The sequence below is a fragment of the Erinaceus europaeus genome, chromosome 4 (assembly GCF_950295315.1).
Source record: "Erinaceus europaeus chromosome 4, mEriEur2.1, whole genome shotgun sequence".
In the NCBI taxonomy this organism is placed as follows: Eukaryota; Metazoa; Chordata; class Mammalia; order Eulipotyphla; family Erinaceidae; genus Erinaceus; species Erinaceus europaeus.
Window position 1 is genome coordinate 116,318,921 of NC_080165.1, and position 6,301 is coordinate 116,325,221.

General features: G+C 39.6%; 1 pseudogene; it reads left to right on the forward strand.

The window, feature by feature from the left end:
* The first annotated feature begins 3,371 nt into the window (after positions 1–3,371).
* LOC132538367 (U2 spliceosomal RNA) lies at positions 3,372–3,508 on the forward strand (annotated as a pseudogene).
* The last annotated feature ends 2,793 nt before the right edge of the window (positions 3,509–6,301 follow it).

Below are 6,301 nucleotides of genomic sequence, written 5' to 3' on the forward strand. Positions count from 1 at the left end.
CTATGAAAGGAAAGGTCTCACCTGAGTGGTGAAGCTGAAGGGTTGTCATTCCACACCTGAAGTCTCTGGACACAATCTGAAGTGAAGCATGCTGGGGTGGCACTCGTTGCGTTGATTAGGTTGTGATAGGCGGATGCAATATTATTTGATGTGAATTGAGAGAAGCACGCAGGAAAGTGGGCCCCACCCTAAGGTTCTAGGACTGGAGAAAATATAGGCTCTATAGTGGAAATGTGAAGTTTCTGCTGTCTTAGAGTTCAAGAAGACAATGGATAGTTATTGTTGTCATCACATTATTTGGTAATTAACTTTGAAAAGTCCCTTTGTTAGGGTTTGCTGTATAATTTGTAATTTTTTAAAAAGAACATGAAAACATTTGGGAGAATGAAGACAAATTTTTTGAATACACCATTTCAAATATTTTGAAATCCTTTGGTATGTGGAGATGAAATCTATTGTATTTTGTGTGTGGGAACTTGATTATGTGGCTATGAATTATTTAAACAAATTGTATGCGGCATAAAGAATAGTTGTCTAATATGTGAATGCTTGTTTTTTCTTCCTTTTCAGTGGTAGATTTATTGGTTCTTTTTCTTTTTTTTAAACAATTCTTTTTTAGATATTTCTGCATCCCATAATGATCCTGAGTGCATACTCCCAGAGGGATAAAGAATAGGAAAGCTTTCAGGGAGGGGATTGGATAGAGAGTTTTGTAGTGGGAATTATATGGAATTTTACCCCTCTTATCCTATGGTCTTGTCAATATTTCCATTTTATAAATAAAAGAATTAAAAACAAAACCAAAAAAATTTCCCTTTCAGTGTAGTCATTGCATTTATGTGTTAATTAACAGACTTTTTGAATGATTTTATTATCCATAGAGAAGTATTTTTGGTGTGGAATGGATGTGGAGTCATCTCTTTCTAGCTCTTACAGTGAGCTTGAGGAGAGATTAAACTCCGCATCTGTGTTTGAAAGGAGAGCTTCAAAACATATGATGGGACAAGAAGGGAGATTTGATCCGATAAGAATTTAATATGAAAAAAAATATTCCCTAGGATCTCGATAGATTGGTTACAAGTCAGATATGAGTGAGGAGGGTTGGGTGATTGTCATGGAGAATCTTGGGGTTCACCAGGAAGTCATCTTATAATAAGACATTATTTGAGTTCTCCTCAAATCTTTGGACAGATGCCTTTGTTTCCAGGTCCTGCATTTCAAATAAGAGTTGTCCAAAACTTAGATAGTTCAATGAAGAATGACCAGGATAATCAACTCTTGACATTGTGATACTTGAGTAATTAATGAAGAGTCAGAAAGGATATGATTTAGGATAGTTCCTAATTGTTATTCCAGATATTTGAAGATTTTGTGAAAAAGAGGAGTTGCACATCTTTAATGTAACTTAAGAGGTGAACTTAGGCCAGAAGGTGATTTAGATATACATACTTCATTGTTATGCCACTAAGCATATCTAAATGTCCAGATTTCTAAGTTCTCTGACATGGAGACATATAGGATGTATCCTGTTTCTATGATTAAATGGAGAGAGGTGGCTGCTTTTCATGGGGGATAGATTAGATGGTCTCTGCTAGGACCTTTCTCTCTCTCTCTCTTTCTTTCCTTCTTTCTTTCTTTCTTTCTTTCTTTCTTTCTTTCTTTCTTTCTTTCTTTCTTTCTTCTTCCTTCTTCCTCTTCTTCTTCTCCTTCTCCTTCTCCTCCTCCTCCTCTTCTCCTCCTCTTCCTTTTTCCTCCTCCTCCTTCTTCTCCTGCTCCTCCTCCTCCTTCTCCTGCTCCTCCTCCTCCTGCTCCTTCTTCTTATTCTTCTTTAATTTCTTTATTGGGGAATTAATGTTTGACATTCAACAGTAAATACAATAGTTTCTACATGCATAACATTTCTAAGTTTTCCATATAACAATACAACCCCCACTAGGTCCTCTGTCAACTGGTATTCTTCCCCCCACCCACCCCAGAGTCTTTTACTTTGGTGTAATACACCAATTCCAGTTCAGGTTCTACTTGTGTTCTCTCTTGTGATCTTGTTTTTCAACTTCTGCCTGAGAGTGAGATCATCCCATATTCAACCTTCTGTTTCTGACTTATTTCACTTAACATGAATTTTTCTTTTTTTTAATTTATTTTTTATTTAAGAAAGGATAAAGTAACAAAACCAGAGGGTAGGAGGGGTACAACTCCACACAATTCCCACCACCCAATATTCATATCCCATCCCCTCCCCAATAGCTTTCCCATTCTCTATCCCTCTGGGAGCATGGACCCAGGGTCATTGTGGGTTGCAGAAGGTGGAAGGTCTGGCTTCTGTAATTGCTTCCCCGCTAAACATGGACGTCGACTGGTCAATCCATACTCCCAGTCTGCCTCTCTCTTTCCCTAGTAGGGTGGGTCTCTGGGGAAGCGGAGCTCCAGGACACATTGGTGGGGTCTTCAGTCCAGGGAAGCCTGGCTGGCATTCTGATGGTATCTGGAACCTGGTGGCTGAAAAGAGAGTTAACATACAAAGCCAAACAAATTGTTGAGCAATCATGGACCCAGAGGTTGGAATAGTGGAGAGGAAGTGTTTGGGGCGGGGGGTACTCACTGCAAATTCTAGTGTACTTCTGCTTTCAGGTGTATATTTTGCACTAGTTTATGGATACGTGTGAACATATGCTCTTTCTCACAGAACCTGGTCTATATATAGATATTGGGACTTTGTTAGAAAGTGATCCACCTGGGATGGAATTAGAGAATACTATGAAAGGAAAGGTCTCACCCGAGTAATGAAACTGAAGGGTTGTCATTCCACACCTGAAGTCTCTGGACACAGTCTGAGCTGAAGCACGTTGAGGTGGCAATCGCTGCGTTGATTAGGTTGTGATCGGCAGATGCAATATTATTTGGTATGGATTGGGAGAGGCATGCGGGAAAGTGGACCCTATCCTAAGGTTCCAGGACTGGGGGAAGTAGAGGCTCTATAGTGGAGATGTGAGGTTCCTGCTGTCTTAGGGTTCCAAAAGACAATGGATAGTTAATCACATTATTTGGTAATTGGGTTAACTTTGAAAAGTCCTTTTGTTAGGGTTTGCTATCCAGTATCTTGTATATAGCTGTGCTATTGGTTGCTTCTGATCTACTTGGTCTAGGCTTTTGAGAGAGTCCGCATATCAAATACACAGCCTATATATTAAAAAGACTCAGTCTGTGTTTTAAAAACTTTGAGAATACAATTAATTTTCCCCCTCTCGTATTAATTAACTAGTGATTTATATGACTACACTTTACTAGGAGTATATCTAAACACTGTTCCCACCACCAAAAGACTGTGTCCCATCCCACCCACTTAACCCCACCCCCCACCGGCCCAGGAAGCCGCATCTTGGCCTTTTGGCTAAGATCAAGTGTAGTATCTGTTCTTATCAGTTTAACATGAATTTTTCAAGGTCCATCCAAGATTGGCTGAAAATGGTGAAGTCACCATATTTTTTTTAGCTGAATAGTATTCCATTGTGTATATATACTACAACTTTTTAAAAATATATTTATTTCCTTTTGTTGCCCTTGTAGTTTTATTGTTGTAGTTATTATTGTTGTTGTTGCATAGGACAGAGAGACATGGAGAGAGGAGGGAAAGACAGAGAAAAGGAGAGAAAGATAGACACCTGCATACCTGCTTCAGGCTTGCGAAGAGATTCCCTATGCAGGTGGGAAGCTAAGGGCTCTAACCGGGATCCTTAAGCCAGTCCTTGTGCTTTGCGTCACATGTGCTTAACCTGCTGTGCTACTCCCTGACTCCCTCTGCTAGACCTTTCCACATGAAGATTCTGTGACTCTGTTAATAGGTAGTTCTCTGGGGCTGTGCAGTAGCTGGCCCAATAGAGTGCACATGTTACAGTGTATCCAAGGACCTGGATTCAAGCTCTTGGTTTCTTTCCCTCTGCAGGTGGAAGCTTTGCAAACAGTAAAGCAGAGCTGTAGGTGTCTCTTTCCTTCTTTCTCTCTATCTCCCCTTTCCCTCTCAGTTTTGCTCTGCCCTATCAATTGTAATAAATAAATAAATACTCAAGAAAAATATATTAATTACAATTAATATATTAATTATAAAATATATTATATAATTATAATTAATATATTAATTATAAAATATATTAATGATAATATATTAATTCTTTAATTCTATTAATTCTTCTAAATAAATACTCAAGAAAAAATATATTAATTCTTTCTGTCCTTCCAAAACAAAGGGGCAATCATATTTCCAGCCACTAAGGTTGCTAAGGAGATCACACAATGCTTATGGGAAAAGACTTTTGTGTCTGAGACTCTGAGGTCCCAGGTTCAATTTTTGGTACTACTGAGTAAAACAAACAAACAAACAAACAAACTTTCTCTCCAAAAAATGTACACTACAGAAGCACCTGTTACATTTAAGTCTTTTGAAATTAAGCAGACTGGGTTTAGTATTTATGAGACAACAGTTATAATTTATTAGTAAATTTTACATGTGTAAAATAGGATGTAATAGTAGAACATATCTCATAGGACTTTTATAAGAATTAAACTAGTTGGCCTGGAAAAATATCTCACATGGGAAGATGCCTGCTTTATACTGTGAGTGGACTAGTTTCAAACTTCAGACCACCATGGCACTGGGGGAAGTTTTAGTACTGTGGTGGTCTCTCTTTGCTGGTGCTAGTGTGTGTGTGTGTGTGTGTGTGTGTGTGTGTGTGTGTGTTTGTGTTTCTGTCTTCCTTCTTTTTTTAAATTAATTAATTAAAGAAAGGCGTCATTAATAAAATCATAGGATGGGGGTTACAACTCCACACAATTCCCACCAACCAATATCCATATCCCATCCCCTCCCCAATAGCTTTCCCATTCTCTTCCTCTGGGAGCATGGACCCAGGGTCATTGTGGGTTACAGAAGGTGGGAGGTCTGGTTTCTGTAATTGCTTCCCCGCTGAACATGGGTGTTGACTGGTCGCTCCATACTCCCAGTCTGCCTCTCTCTTTCCCTAGTAGGGTGAGCCTCTGGGGAAGCTGAGCTCCAGGACACATTGGTGGGGTCTTCAGTCCAGGGAAGCCTGGCCGGCATCCTGATGGCATCTGGAACCTGGTGGCTGAAAAGAGAGTTAACATACAAAGCCAAACAAATTGTTTAACAATCATGGACCCAAAGGTTGGAATAATGGAGATGAAGTGTTGGGGTGTACTCACTGCAAACTCTAGTGTACTACTGCTTTCAGGTATAAATTTGCCCTAGTTTATGGATACATGTGAACATATGCTCTATCTCCTGGAACCTGGTCTATATCTAGGTTTTGGGACTTTGTTAGGAAGTGAACCACCTGGGATGGAATTAGAGAATACTATGAAAGGAAAGGTTTCATCCGAGTGATGAAGCTGAAGGGTTGTCGTTCCACACCTGAAGTCTCTGGATATAGTCTGAAGTGAAGCATGTTGAGGTGGCACTTGTTGCGTTGATTAGGTTGCAATCAGTGGATGCAATATTATTTGATAAGAATTGGGAAAAGCATACGGGAAAGTGAGCCATACCCTCGGGTCCTAGGACTGGGGGACATTTAGGCTCTATAGTGGAAATGTGAGGTTCCTGCTGTCTTAGGGTTCAAGAAGACAATGGATAGTTACTGTCATCATCACATTATTTGGTAATTGGGTTAACTTTGAAAAGTCCCTTTGTTAGACATACAATCAATTTTCCCCCCTCATATTAATTAAATAGTGATTTATATGACTACAATTTAATAGGTATGTACATAAACACCATTCCCATCACCAAAAGATTGTGTACCATCCCACCCACCTGCCCCCACCCTCACCCCTCCCGCCAGCCCAGGAAGCCGCATGTCCACCCTCCCGCTCACCACAGGGTTTTTACTTTGGTGCCCTACTTTCAATCAAGGGAAAAACAATAACATGGAAAAAGGTTATTAACTCTGCATCATTCCCACTCCCTTAGTAATGTTTAACAAGGCTTTATTGATCATAATAGCCTTGATTTGTACATAGGAACAGAAGATTAAAATGTGGGCACCAGACCAATCCTTGTGTGCAGTGGTTGCAAGCCAATAATTCATTAATAATTTATTTTAAGGGGATTGTACAAGTCCATGTGGGTCTATCCTTTGCCAGCATGTTTCATCACAATGTATAGTTTTATTTGTGAATAGTTGTAGGATATTAATTCTGGAAGGTACCACAGATTGAGAGCTGGAAGGCCTAGCTAGTGACAGAATCAGAGTCAGGTTTTCTGAACCTTCTTACAATACTTCTTATACTA